Genomic DNA, 15,052 nt, shown 5'->3' with positions numbered 1-15,052 from the left:
ACTTATTGGTGATGCGTTATATTAAATGAAAATAGTGCATTTATAGCCCACGATAAGTAAAGAGAAATAGCTTATGGAGGAAAACCTAAAGTAGATTTGAAACTAGTGTAACCAAAAGCCTTTACTTTAAAAAATCTGTAAATATCTGCAGCCAAACTAAAAAATCTGCAAATATCTGCGTCATCGAAAAAATCTGCTGCTAAAATTAAAAGTCTGCGAATTTGCAGACATGTCTGCAAATTTGGCATCTCTGGAGTAAACTGAGTTAGATATGCCCAGTGATGTACCGCTGGGAAAAATTCCATCTTCCCGGGTTTTTATTTTTGGGTTTTAACCGGGTTTTTTCCCAAATCATTTTAACCCGCACGAAATATGGGTTTTTTCATTTTATCGAATGTATGATGTTCATTTAAGGTTCAAAGAACTTTCGGTGAGCTTCTACACGAATTGAACGCTTGATAGTATGCGTTGGAAAAATGCGTTCAACTTTGTCACCGGTTTATCCATATAAAGCATTCATTAAACACTAAAAGAAGAAAATCAATCGATTTATTAGATTATCACGATTCAAGTCATGCAAAATAGTTGGTGGAAAAACAATTGACCGGACGGAATGGTGCTCTTGAAAAAGTAGCGGTGATTTTTCGTCACACCACCACACTGTCCTTTTAGAGCTTTAAAAAGGTTTAAATGAATAATCCGGTGGCAAAGCTGAACACAAACTTTCCTACGCACTCTACCAAGCGTTCTATAAGGTAACTTGAGCCTTAATGTTTTTTATTGAATCTTGCATTTACATTTGAGAGACCGAAAATAAAAGTCGCAAGGATAAAACATACTTTGTAGAACCCACTCCAGATATCTTAGCATGTAAAAATCGAATATAAACATCAAGAGTAAAAATCGGACAGAGATCCTTGAGCATGAGAATCGCTTAGAATATTCTCACCCGAAAAAGTCGGCAAGGATGAACCTCCAGTATAATTCGCTCACAGGAAATTCCGTACAACGTTACACTCAAGATTAAAAGTCCGATAAAGAAAAGTCCTTTGTAAGAACCCGATATACTTTTTACGGTTTTTTTTGCTGTAGGACTTAATTCAAAAGCTCCTTCCGATTTTGAAACTTGAAGTTTGAATCCAATTTTCATATGCTAATATATTTATAACGGGTTTTACGAAGCATTTTCTGTTCCTGCGACTTTAATTTCGGTCCATTCCTTATTCCAACTTGTTTCATATAATACTGGGAAAATAGTCATTGTTACTCTGACTAGTGAAAATTAGAATAATCGTGTGATGCCCAAACTACTTTTATACTGCTTGTTACTCATTTTAGGGGTTGCTATATTTTTAGCGAAATGAGGTAATACCTAAAAAGGTATTTTCTAAATTTTGTGTGAATACCTCACACAAAATTTAGAAAATACCTTTTTATTTCAGTGAAAAGTAAAAGCGAGAAAGCGAGTGGCCTTGACATTCGTCATTAGTATGAACCGTAAGCACAACTCTCAGAAATCGCAAACCGAATTCTTTCGGCATCAACTACATCAGCAACAGTAGAAGAAATGTTTAGTACATTTAGGTGTGAAACGCAATCGACTTAACTCAAAACGTATTGGAAAGCTTTATCACTTATTGTTTATTGCTTTGAAAGTTGGATTTTTGATGCACTTCGCTCTCACACTTTTTTCATGGTTGCCAAATGAAATGATATGAAATCGACAAAAAATTAGCTTTTTCGATCAAATATATTACAAACACCGGGATACTGTCAGCCATGCTAAACTACCAGCTATCAAAAGTAAGAAGAAGTTTGTTTTTGACACTTTTCAATGTCAATAATCTGTCAGGTCAAAGGAGTTGCACTTTTGATCACACTTTTGATTCATCACACTTTCATACTATGCAGTTCGATTTGGTGGGAACTGTGCAATATTCAACTACAATATTTATAAAGAAATATTGGATCACCGCTCTAACAATGATTCAATCGAGGAAAACCATTCAGAATTTTCGTATACATGCAAAACTTTATGACAATAGTGCTCATAAATAAAATAAAAATGTTTGGATAACAATACATTAATGTTCAATCACTAAAATATCAAAAAAATTGCAAAAAACCCAATCTTTCCGCGAAAAAACCGTTTTAACCGGGAAAAAACCTTGGGTTCTTTCCCCAAATTTATAAAAACCCAATTTGGTACATCACTGGATATGCCACAACACTTGACAAAAAATCTCTACAAAGTGGCGTTTTCAGAATTTTGACATTCTGCTGAGTTACTGAGATATGGCGCGAAACGTGATGAGAAATTTTTAATTTTTTGCTTCAAGTGACTGTTTCTGAGGATTGGCTCAAGTTATCTTGATGTACCGTACAAGACCCATCTACCGATCAATTAACAGCGATTTCTACTTCCAACGCTCTTTAAAAAACAATGCTAAAAGGCATTTCAATTCGATCTTCGTTTTCAACTAGAATATTTAATCAACTATCAAGAAAAAATACACAAATTTGTAAATGAATTGGCAGACATGCACTTTCTGAATTTTTGGCAAATGGATATCTATTACTTGTAGTGATCGGTGAATGGTACACTAGAATTGTTGGACTTTTCGGCTATGTTGCACACATAGCCGAAAAGTCCAACAATTCTAGAGTGCCATTCACCGATCACTACAAGTAATAGATATCCATTTGCCAAAAATTCTAGGTTTATATTATTATTATTATTTTATTACCGACAAATTAACTCCAAACATGTGTTGCAGACTTTGTTCATTCGGTTTGTGTATAATTCACTTAAAAATATTGTCCCTACACAGTTTTATTAACAGTTGGCTTTGAGTTAAGAGAAAAAAAGCGGTAAAATGGCAACGGATTTAATGCAGCATTCAAATATAATTATTTGGAAAAATACGAAAAGATGAATAATGAAAGTGTATATTATATTGATGTTCTACGTACTATTTCCATATTTCACTTTAATTATAATTTATAAATTCCGTGCAATATTCGAGTCAAAACAATTTCGCCGTCAAATTGATCGGTAAATGGAGGCCTAGCGGTGGATGGGCTCTGCACGGTATTTATAAGCCAAATGAAGCCAAAGATATGAATAAAAGTTGATAATTGATGATTTTTTTCTATGGAAAATTTTCCATGCACGATTATGAAACACCATACAAATTTGTCATCAATACACACCTATGACACGTGTGAGTACAATTTTTGTTTACATTTACAGTAAAAACTCGCAACATAGTCAATCGATATTCGTATTAATTGAGAGATTAATACAGAATAGATAGAATCATCAATTGTCTTCTCTGAATTGTTTATAACATTTATAAGTTTCAAGATATTCTATATCAAACTTTAACAATCGTTTTTCTCGAAATGTGCTAAATGGCGCCTGTCATAAGATAACACAACAGCGACGATATGCTCAAAAAAATTTTTCGATTTAATAAGTTTGACTCATATTGAATTCAAGAAAAACTGAGAAAATTTGGAAATCGTATCTTTTCCGCAATTTTTTTAAATAATGTGACGCGTTTAATCTAGGAGTCGGTTTTGATAAACTATTAGAACATGTAGTAACTGACAACAATATAAACATCGAAAGTAGTAATTAGGAATCAGACGCAAATAAAACAACTGCAACTACAGCGGGCAACCGACTGATGGTGCTGGTGGATAATTTGAACTGATTTGATTTCTTTATTTCGCACATAACAATTGGGCTCTTATAGATATCACAAGCATCGTTTACGAGGTCCAAAATTACCGTTCTATCTCAACACAATGCATTTTATGGGAAAATTACTTTAACGTACTGTGAAAATACAAAAATACTGCAGTAGCAGACAAAGGGTTAAGTCGCCGGTAAACTCTAAGCTTGCTCATATGACACGCTTTTCTAAACTTTCTCCCTTCAACTCCTTGAGTCCTCTCCCTTGAGGACTATGGCTCTTAATATTGAAAAATATAGTTCATTTTCCAGTCCCTTGCTAATTCAATGTCGTTAAAAACATAAAAAATACAAAAATACAATGAAAATCGATTTTAAATTTCGGCTAATTAAAATCAGTCTACCTTTTCATCTCGCCCGGAATTGAATAAAAAAAATTATGTCAAGATACAGAGAAGTAGATTCCATAAGTTCGAGGAACATTTTTCCGGGTGTCCCTAAAGTTTTTCCTGTGGTGAGAATGATTCCGAATAAACCAATTCCTTCATATATAATATTTGTATTGCAATTAACCATGGGACGATTCCTACACACTCAATACGGCTCAGCAATTTCTCACCAGCAGTGTATGTAATCAACGAAATTAGAAACTGATATCTCAGTAAAGTGAGATTTGTTAGCTGATTTTCGGTGAAATATTTTCCGAGTATCAGCTATGAAACGTCACTTTTACTGAGATCTCAGCTAAAAAATGGTTTACTGAGATCTCAGATGTTGAGATTTAATTAAGTGTGTATAGGCGAATTTTGCAAGAAGACACTACACCACGGAAAACCTTGTGCCAAAGCAGCTAAGAAAAGTCCGACTACTACTACAACTGTAAACAGAACTCGGTTGTATTATGCCAAAGCACAAACGGTTACAAAACCAATATCTGGGGATCTGATAGTAATAAATATTCACTCAACAACAATCTCACCAAGTATCTCTAAGCCGACAAGCGGCACCACCAGCAATGAAGCGAACGTAGATGAGGACAGCTACGTTCGTCCGTGCACCCGCATTCCTGTTTGACGCTCTTGTGCTTGCTTCGAAAATACTTTGAATTGGCTTTTTAATATTTTGAAGTGTGTTCCGTTAATTCAAGCTATAAAAATTCGGTTTTCTTTCCTTGTACATAACGTAGACAATTTTCATGAGAAAATTTTCGAGTTATTATATTTAAATGTCTCACCTTTTCCCCACTTTCATCATATAACAATTTAATAAGGCGATTGAATACGAAGAAGTTACAATTGCTATTGTTATTTCTATTCTACGAATACCGTAATTTTTCGCTCATCTCTCGTCAATCCAGTTTTATTTTCAGGTAAAATTGCGGACCCCAACTGAATATCATTAGATTTGAAATATCATCCCGGAATGTAGTCACAACACTCCGGTTGCGTCATTTATATTATCTACCCATCTTTATTTCACACTCTAATATTATTACTGCAATGTATTTTTTAATTGATTATGGAATTTGTTCACAGAGTACCACTTTTGTGTGAACGGTTAAAGAATTTGAAGTGTATCCGATAACGAGTGAAAAGTTTAGTGCCTGTCCATAGGGCCAAGGTTAGCTTGGTAAATGTGACGTAAGTTAGTAGTAGTCTAAGTGAATTCCAATGAAGTGCAAGAAACATCGTTCTTGCTTTGGACATGCCTATAGTAATTAGTACGAGGCTTTCTTTCAGGTAAATGTATGAATCGTTGGTCATTAACCGAGTTATGCAATATAGTTACTGATTTTCTCTGATTTCTTTTTATTTTTCACATATCAATATAACACATTTTCTTAATCAGTTAAACTTCTCTATAATTGTTTAATTTTTTATGCTACTTAATCATTTACTTGCTCAGTTTTATACAATTTGTACAACTCTATCAAGTAATTAAACAACTTTTCTTATCTTTGCTTCTTTGCGCGTCTGAAACGAGATTACTGTTCTTACCTTATTTGCGTTTTAACATTCTTTCGGTTGCTCTATTGCAACTTATTTGCATTTTTTTTTTTGATTTTTTAAAATATTTTTCTTCAACTTAGACGCTGCAATTTACATAATAACTACTATTAACACACTGCGTTTTTTGGTTTATTAGCCACATTTAACTAGATAACTTGCCTTCTGTTTTTTGTCGGTAATTTTCAGTGTAGATTAGCATTGCTAGAATGGGTTATTCTTTTCTTCCCTTTTACATTTGTTGATTTTGTTCTGTATTTATAGTATGAGCCGGTTCCGGTATGGAGTACAAGTCTTTTGTGTCATCCTTTACTTTCCAAAGCTTCGAACATGCTGCTTATGTGGCACAGCAACCGCAATTGGTTCGTTGATAATTTATTTGAAAACTTATTTATGTCATAAGTTGTGCCATGTTCTAGGTATGTATCTTTGTCGACGTAGATCTTTTCTCCTGTCTGTTTTACATCGGTTGACGGATTGTAAGCTCAATTGTGTTATCTGATTTTTCTATATGCTGTTTTGAAATTGCGAACAAGAATTTGGATAGGCGTTCGTTTTAAGTCTAATGCTATTGCAAGGCTCGAAGATAGTTTGACTATTGGGAAACAAGTAGTCTCTAGGTGTATATGAAGTTGATATTTTTTTTATCAAGCAACTGAGAACAACAAGCTGAGGCATAACTGAAGGCGAACGTTTTATAGTTTTCGTTGGCATAATGTTTGCTGTCGAATGCTTTAGACGATAAAGTAAACTATCATTAGTATAGTTTTTTGCAGCAGTATCTCTTACGTTAAGAATAGAACTATTGCAATACATTTGACTGTCATGTAATGACTTACTGCTTCTTTATTAATTTAATTTGTAACCATTTGGTTTGACATTTTTTCTTGTTTTGCTTTATTTGATTAGTTTTCACAAGCCAAACAAAAACAGTGATCTTGGCTGTCACTTATCGTTGGTTGATGGCCATATTGAAAATTATTAGAGTCGTTGACTAATACTGGGATCCACGGACATGCATTGGAATTCGTGATTGTCTTCTTGTATTGCGCACTTCCCACCAACCTGGACTCCGCACTTTTAAAGTGCGAGTGATCTCAAAACTGCGAGCTGTCAAAAAACATGTATTTCAAGTGATAGAGGTGGTACTTTCATAGACAGACCAGTCGAACTAACCGATCTATGAGAAGAATTTAATGGAAGAATGGTAAGTGCGCAGTGCGGTTAGAATCCAGTTTTTAGTGCCACAAGCAATAGTGAGCATGTAGGTAAAACTCCATCAGTTGGTGCCCAAGCAACCAATAGTTCGGATAATAGCTAAAAAACACACTTGAAAGTTCATATAAAGTTCTTGAAGAACCTTTAAGGGCTGATTTCTTCACCCTCGCTTAACTTTTAAACCAGGTTCACCAGTACGTTTAAACCTGGCTTAGGCGCTAAGCGAGGGTAAAGAAAACAGCCCTAAGTTGTTTAAGCTTTAATGGAACTTGAAAGCTGCTTAAGCTGCTATTAATAAAACTAGTCGCAAAATTACTTAATATGAAAAATTTAACCAGTTCCCTTAAAGGAACGTTTGGTTGGTTGGGTATGTTTTACTAAGGTTCATTAGCCAATAGCCAAAATATAAAAAATAAAAAATAATGAAAATCGAGCACTGCACGAAAATAATAGTTAAACTGAATAGTCAAGCTGTTCAAAATCTGTTCCAAAAAAAGCTCGAAAATAGCACTGCGTCTCAGCATTGCCACCGATCTGTTTTAGTGGAAGTTCACAGTTTAATAAGTTGCCTCTTCTAAAAAATAAAACTACGATAATTTTACTCCAAATTTCTATTGATACGCTAAGTTGTGAGTAATACGTTTGTACGATGAAACCTTAGTAATAATACCTGGAAGCCGCGTTGTTGGTGAATATTTTAACGAAAATAATTAGTTTTTCATGCCTTCTTTTTAACTTTATAGCAAGCGTATAATCTGAATATAGTTCAAAGCTATGAGTTAGTCCGTCCGTATTGTTATTTGGTTGTTGATATAAGCCCACGTAGTTTGTGAAATTACAAAATTTTCTTTTCGTTGTTCTACAGAAAAGTTAAATGAAATATGCAGAAATAGTCCGAGTTCCGAGTATTAGCATGACATGGAAAAGCAAATCCAGCTTGAATGCTACAATCTTGTTTGTTCCATTCGAATGTTATACTTCTATCGACATCCAACAAACTTGATGTTACCCATTTATCTTATAACTAATGTTCTCACGGTCGGAGTCTAATTTATTAGGTTTAATTTACTTTTGTGTGTTTTTTTCGATTACTAATAAATACTATTTAAAGCTACCTCTTTTTTCATTCATCGGAGAAACTTCAGCCATCTTCTCATAACTCTCTTTTCATATTAGAACAGTTTGCTTTGATTGGTTTCCGCATCGAAATATAATTACTCTAAAGTACATTTAAAAGTTTTGGTTTATATTGGTCACTACGAAATTTTGTTGTCTAGAGGAGTTGCTACAGAGCCACAGTTAAAACTATAGGGACGAAAAGGTTCTTGCCTACTTTCCCCGTGTGTTCCATTTAAACTGAATGCGAGATATTTGTTGTTTTGATTTTCATTGCAGGACTGGTAACATTTTTGGATAGTTTGTGGTACTTAATTCCACGTTGCTTTTGCTGTTTCAGCTACTTGTTTGTGGTAAATTACATCACTGTTAAAATAGTAAAAGACAGTAGATTGTTTTGTTCCTTTTTTTTATACTTTTCTAGATGTTGGTAAAAAATTGACTTTTCTGATTATCCTTAATTCGCGATCCACTGTTACCTGTTTGTTGTGAGTTTTATTTAGAGCAATTAGATTTTGGTCGTACCGTTCGATTTGAAGGCAGTTAGTTGAAATTATCATGCCACCAACATGTGAGCATTAACATTTCTCAACCACATTTGCGTTGAAATTGAACATTAACTTTAAATATAGGTTTGTTGTGATTCTTTGTCGCGGAATATACACTACAAGGCTCAGTACCGTACAATCTACTTGTTCCGTTTGATTGTTTTCGAAATTGGAGAAATAGTAATTCAATATGAATTTCAATTCGTTTCTTGTTGAATTTGGAAATTTATTAGAAAACACAGTCTATTAGAGTTAGATTCCTAAGATTGCCTAAAATAATGTACCTATAATTGATCGTTTTGTTCCTCTCTCGTTTTCTATGATTGTTTTGATTTACTAGTTTTTATTTTAACTTTTTCTCTCTCTTTCTGATTTTATTTAGATATAAAAATAAGGTTCTGTTGCAATTCACTAACAACAGTCACATAAATATAGTGCATACTGAGAATAGGTTATTAGAACTAACACGCATTGGAACGAGTTTTTTGTTGGCAACTTCAAAGACAGTATATTTTTAATAGTGTTTCGGATGAATGGTAAATAGATTCAACTAGTGCGATTACACAATTTATTCTTTTTTTTATTCATCTTCTAGTGGCATGTTTAAGTCTCTAATAATTGTCGGTATACTGCACAGAGAAACTATTGCGAACGTCGATCGAATGAATTTGAATCGAAACCAAAAACTGGTTCCGATAATTGAAAAAAAAAAAAAAAATTATAAGAGAACTGTGAAGACTCCATTTTGGATCGATTGGATTCTTTCTCAGCTGTCAAAAATCAGTTCCATCGAACTTTTGCCTATCCGAATAACACTGGACGCAGTTCCGTTCTTTTGAGTTTTCTAGTCCCAAGTAAAAAAAACTCTAGAAAGAGAACTGAGGAGAGAAAAACAGCATTTTTGGCAACATATGCCCCGGTATTGTATGGCAACACGTCCAATGTTATAAAAATAGGCAATGTTCGATAGGATTCGTTTTTTGGATCCAAAATGGAGTCTCCGCAGTTCTCTTTCTAGAGTTTTTCTAGTCCCAAACTGTGATACAAACGGTGACCACGATATTATTGTAACACTTCTGACTGTAATATTTTCGCACGGGACTGAAAATTACAAAAAATCACTGGTTCATTCTGAGTAGTGGTTTTCTAGGAAATGGTACATTCTGGAATATGGTGCTGTGGGAATTGATACTTTCGAGGGAATAGTTTTCTGGAGAATGGTTTTTTCTGCAGAAAAAAAATCGGTGTTTCTGGGGAACGGGAGTAACGAACCGCTACTAATTTTCGACAGGTTTACTTGAACTTGTAGGAGGAACAAATCTCAAACCAAGCCATATGTTCCAACCGCAGTTGTTAATTGCATCATTCATTCAAACAGCCCAACCGCTCAATCATTTTCCATTTATATTCAATTTCATTGGTCATGTGGACATCTCTCTACTGAGGTATTGACTAGGTATTGCAAGCAAAACTACCGTGAACGTACGTCACACTGTCTGTGAATGCTTGAAAATGCTAAACATGTCAACATTCAACATAAACTGGCCACCACAGAGCAGATAACAGCTTTGGTTGGTGAACGGAAAAGCATCCCGCCAAAATGAATACTGAATAACATGGACACGAAGGCGTTAATGCGAACGACAGCAACCAACCAATTTAAATTCTAAATCTACTTTGTAGATAATCGTCGATGAACTAGTTCTCGCGGGAGGCCCATATACATCAACCAAATTAAAGCGACCAGTGAAAAAAGGAACATCTTCTGACTAGTAGTGAAAGTGTTTGACCATCTTTCTCGTTTAACCAGTGGTTTTCAATCGGGGGTGAATTAGGCCATTCTAGGGGGTGAATTACACTTGAGTCAACTTTAACCCATTCATGCCCATGTTGTTTGTGGACAACAACGTTTTTAAACAGCTATAATTTTTAATTGTGATATTTGCTCATAAAAACAAGTAAGGCTGATAAATGTGACTATTGCCTTTCATTTGAGTATTAAGAGTGACAAAGATCAGCTCTGGAACTGAAGTTATTGCAATTAGTCTGATTGGTTTCCGATGGAGCAGTGCTGCAAGAGACAGTTTACGTCGACAACGAAAAAAGAATTTTTCATATATCTTCGTTATGTTGCAATATTATTGAAAATTGATGAAACTTATCAATTTAGACTGTGTTTGGCTACGTTTTCCACGCAAGTGGACTATTCAAAATATTCTAGGAGAATTGTATGGAGCATTGGGAGGTAAAAATTGATCAGCTTCTAGCACTGCGAGGCAAGCACCTATCTTTATGAAAAAAAGGCTTTTCGTTTTTCTTGACCCCACCGTTGTCAAAGGAAAATAGTTTTGAAACACTACATGCACTAGAAAAAAGTTGGGTATGAAAGGGTTAATAAATTATAACTATTGCTCTTATTATACGTGGCGGGTGTCGTGAAACGCCAAATCTCACTTCAGTCTACTTAATTTTCCGAAGTTCACTTGGTTTCAATTACCAACCTGATAAAACCTTTATATAAAAAAATACAGTCTATCAAAGATACACGAACTTGTGTGTAAGGGGGGGGGGGGTGTTTTGTCACCTTTGCTATGGAACCTGAGTGCCGAAAACTTGTTGAGAAAACTCAATGTGCTTGAATGTTCAATCTAGGGGTTTGCTGACGATTAAATACTAATTACTGGACTTTGCATCGGACCAATCTTTGATTTATGGCAGCAAACATTAGCCCTCCGCTACTCGCGCCAAATTTTGTAACACGAGCACTCGCGCGTTGTACTTTGTACAAGACAGATAGTCTTTAGAATATCTCGTGATCCGTATCATTTGGAGCACTACTTTCTTCTGCAAACTTGGGCAGTAGACTATGACCTTTTAGATGGGCTAATTTATATGTCGGACATCTTCCACCAGGCGGCGCTAGTGATCATTAATCATTTTCGATCTGCTGTATCTAAATTTTCTGATTTTTCAGCAGATATGTGTCTTCGGCAATGTTGTTCTGCAGATCAAAGCCTACGAGGTGGTACGCAAAATAGTTCGATATTCTACCACTAAGTGGCGCTAGTAAGCATGCCATTTTGACCTACTTTATGCTGAATTCCTGAACGGTATCTTCGAAAACGTTGCACAAGTGATAGAAACCAACGAAGTGATTCACTGAATAGTTTAGGAATCTGCCACTAGCTAGCGTTAGCGAATATGCAGCTTCATGAATTCAGAATCTTAAGATTACTATTACGATGCTTAGCAACATCGTCAAAATCACTCACTTTCTAAAAAATCCAGATCTTGAGATACAAGCTGAAAAATTTACATTCTCACTGGCGTCACCTAGCGACCGAATTTTATTTCAAGCTATTTGATCTTCCATAGGCTAGCTCTTGATCTTTCGAACAAGTTTGTCGAAGAAAGTAATCCCGTACGTAATCGAGATCACGAGATATGCTGAGCAGAATATTGTTTCGTCGAACTTCCCATATCGCGCGTTCTCTTGGCCTGGTTTTAACAAACAATTTCAGATTTTATTGTTGCACTTTGATGCACAAAAATTATTATATCTAGCCCGGAACATGTTATCTGAGGAATACATAGTGGTTTGGCTTTGGGAAAATGTCTTCGCAACAAAATGATAACGAAAAATCCCAAAGTGAGACTGCTAAGGAAATTTCATCTGATGCGACCAAAACCGGTATACAGTCGTTGTATGCTAAACCACAACCGGTTGGTAAACCAACGACTGCGGACCGTGTAGTAACAAACACTAGCACAATAACGTTCGGACCCAGTACCACTAAACCAACTGCCATTACCAAATGTCTCCAAACCAAGAACCAACACCACCAACAAAGAATAAAAAACCTATGAAGATAGATTCATAACAACGACCCGTAGGTACAAGAAACAACCAAGAACATCCGACCGTGAGCATCTCGAATGCAGTACCGATGACGACATGGACGTGAATGAAAATGAGAGAGATGGTCCGAATAAACTCCAGACAACGCACCTAATGTTTCACCACCAAGGAAGAGGATCTCAACACACAGCAGCAAGCTGCCTCAACAAAATCCGATGGACAGTTGAAACTTAATTTTAATTTTTACATTTTGTAATAATCTTAAAATACGCACGGCTCAGTTGTGCTAATGCATTGAGCCGTGTCAAATAAACATAAAGAGAAAAAAAAAAGCTCATTGTATAGAGTCTCAATACTTATCGAGGTTCGAGAAAGGTCATTTTTCGATTGTGCTGAAGGATGATCTGTTAAAAGATCTTCACAGGTGTCGCTTCTCCATCCTTCTTAACGCTCCTTTAGTGCTTACTTTGACTTTCTGCTTTAGTTCGACCTTCAAACAATAATTAGTCTACATGGAAATGGCACACTTAACCTCTGTCGTTCATTTCATGCAAATTCCAGCCACAAACCTTGAACTTTATATTCGTGAAATCAGTTGACGCTAGGTGTTCGAAGGTGACGGAGGTAGCATCTATTCAGAAGACTATATTCTAGAAGGCGAATGGCATGTATGGGAGAAGGTGACCATCGTATTGAATAACCAGACGCACCTCGATAGAATTAGTCTCTATGCAAAATTTGAGCTCAATCGGAAACGATTATGGGGTTGCACAAAACGTCCAAAGCGTAATGATTTTGAGACTGAAAAAAACGCGAAAAGACCTTTAGAACATTCAAAAATCGAATTCGTATTTTTGATGCTAAATGACTTAATGTCATGAAACGTCGGGATCTGCTGTCATCCTTATTTTTTTTTTGTGATAGCCTTTATGGAACTTGGAAAATTCTGGATTTGAGTTGATACCGTTGTTTGAACAGATAGTTTTTTTTATGCCAACTGTCTTTGAAATGCATGAAACGACGGATTTTCTCGTAAAAAATTATTTTGTCGAATGTTGCCTCTCTGATACTTTCAATTTTTAATTGAGATTTTCAAAAAAAAATCGTGAAAATTGACATACAAAAAATCAAAAGCTGCATTTTCAAACCTAATTCAAAAAATTTCCATGCGCCACAATGGCATTGCGCTTACATGGGACTTTTTCGAGGTACCCATACTTTTGGTTGATGAATTGTTGATGACGGTGCAGATCATTAGATTTGAACTATCAATCCAAGTGCCGTCACCGTCACGGCGTTCCGATTATATTCCAAACAGCACCCGCCCACTTTTTTGCACATGCAACTAAAACAAAAATGCTTTCATGATCTATTGCTGATTTAGTTTTTGACATATTCTTCGTTCCAGTTTCTAAGAAAATAGAATGCATCCAGCCATACAGCGATTGGAGATAGATGACCACATTACTCTTTTACTATCCAATTTAGACTTGTCGTTACGATTATATCTCCCATAATTTCTGGTTTTTCCTTCATATTCTTCAGTTTTCCCTTTGCTTCGGGCTCTAGGCCCGTGCTTAAATAAATACTCCTGAAATGACCCAAATGATCCCGAAATGGATGTCGAACAAGATTCTTCATCAAAGACTCCGACTTTCCATTTAAAATCAAACACATTGAATTCGGTTCGACCATATCCGATCTTCTTTCGGAGCGAAGATGTCCGTATTCTAATATTCCTCCAGAACTGACGCAGAAATTTTCAGCTGTGACAGATATCTCGCAAGTTCGCCCAGATAAGCTCAAAATTGTTATATTTTGTCTAAAGTAAAAAAATGACGTTACTGGCGACATGCCTCTTATGAAGGACTACCACGTTTACATGCTTGCTCACAAAGTTGAGATCGATGATGTAGTTATCAATTCGAACTTGGCATGCATGTATCTATTGAAGGACGGAATTGGCAGTTTCAAGGACCCCTTGCTCCGGTGAGCGAAGATTTTGGACGCCAATCGCAACGGATGGGACAAAAGAGTGTCGGGTGACCTTTCGCGAAACTGCTTTGTGTTTTCTTTGACAAGGATTTGTGCCGTGCGTCATACAGACAGTATCACACTAATTACAAGCAAATGGGTCTCTCTCTTGAGAGGCTGCTAAATATACCAGCAAGAGGAAGCTCTGTCATAAAAGACGAAACAAACAGCACCTGGTCTTAGACATTTGAGAAGAAACAACATGTGACATTTCAACCAGAGATTCAACTTAGTGCCATGGTTGGGCCAAGGTTTACAACCGGCAGTTTTGTGATATTGCGGAACTCCTCCCGTCATCGAGCATAGTCTTCTGACGCCTTTGGTAGATTTTCAGTTATGCGCTTTCTTGGTGTTTACTTTGGCTCTCTTTTCCAGTTCGACTTTACACTATAATTTCGTGTGTATTTGGGAATGATACTCCTATCCCGACTTATTTTATGACTTAACCTCACTTATTATATAAAGCAAATAAAAATTTCAGCGCCCTTATAAGGTTGGCACCCTTGGTGGGGACCAATCTGGCAAACTGCACGCCACGGGTTTGTTGTTTGCTTCTCTTCGGATAACGAAC

Source organism: Topomyia yanbarensis, chromosome 2 (assembly GCF_030247195.1).
Source record: "Topomyia yanbarensis strain Yona2022 chromosome 2, ASM3024719v1, whole genome shotgun sequence".
Classification (NCBI taxonomy): Eukaryota; Metazoa; Arthropoda; class Insecta; order Diptera; family Culicidae; genus Topomyia; species Topomyia yanbarensis.
The sequence above is the reverse complement of the archived record's forward strand: the minus strand, read 5'-3'. Positions refer to the sequence as shown.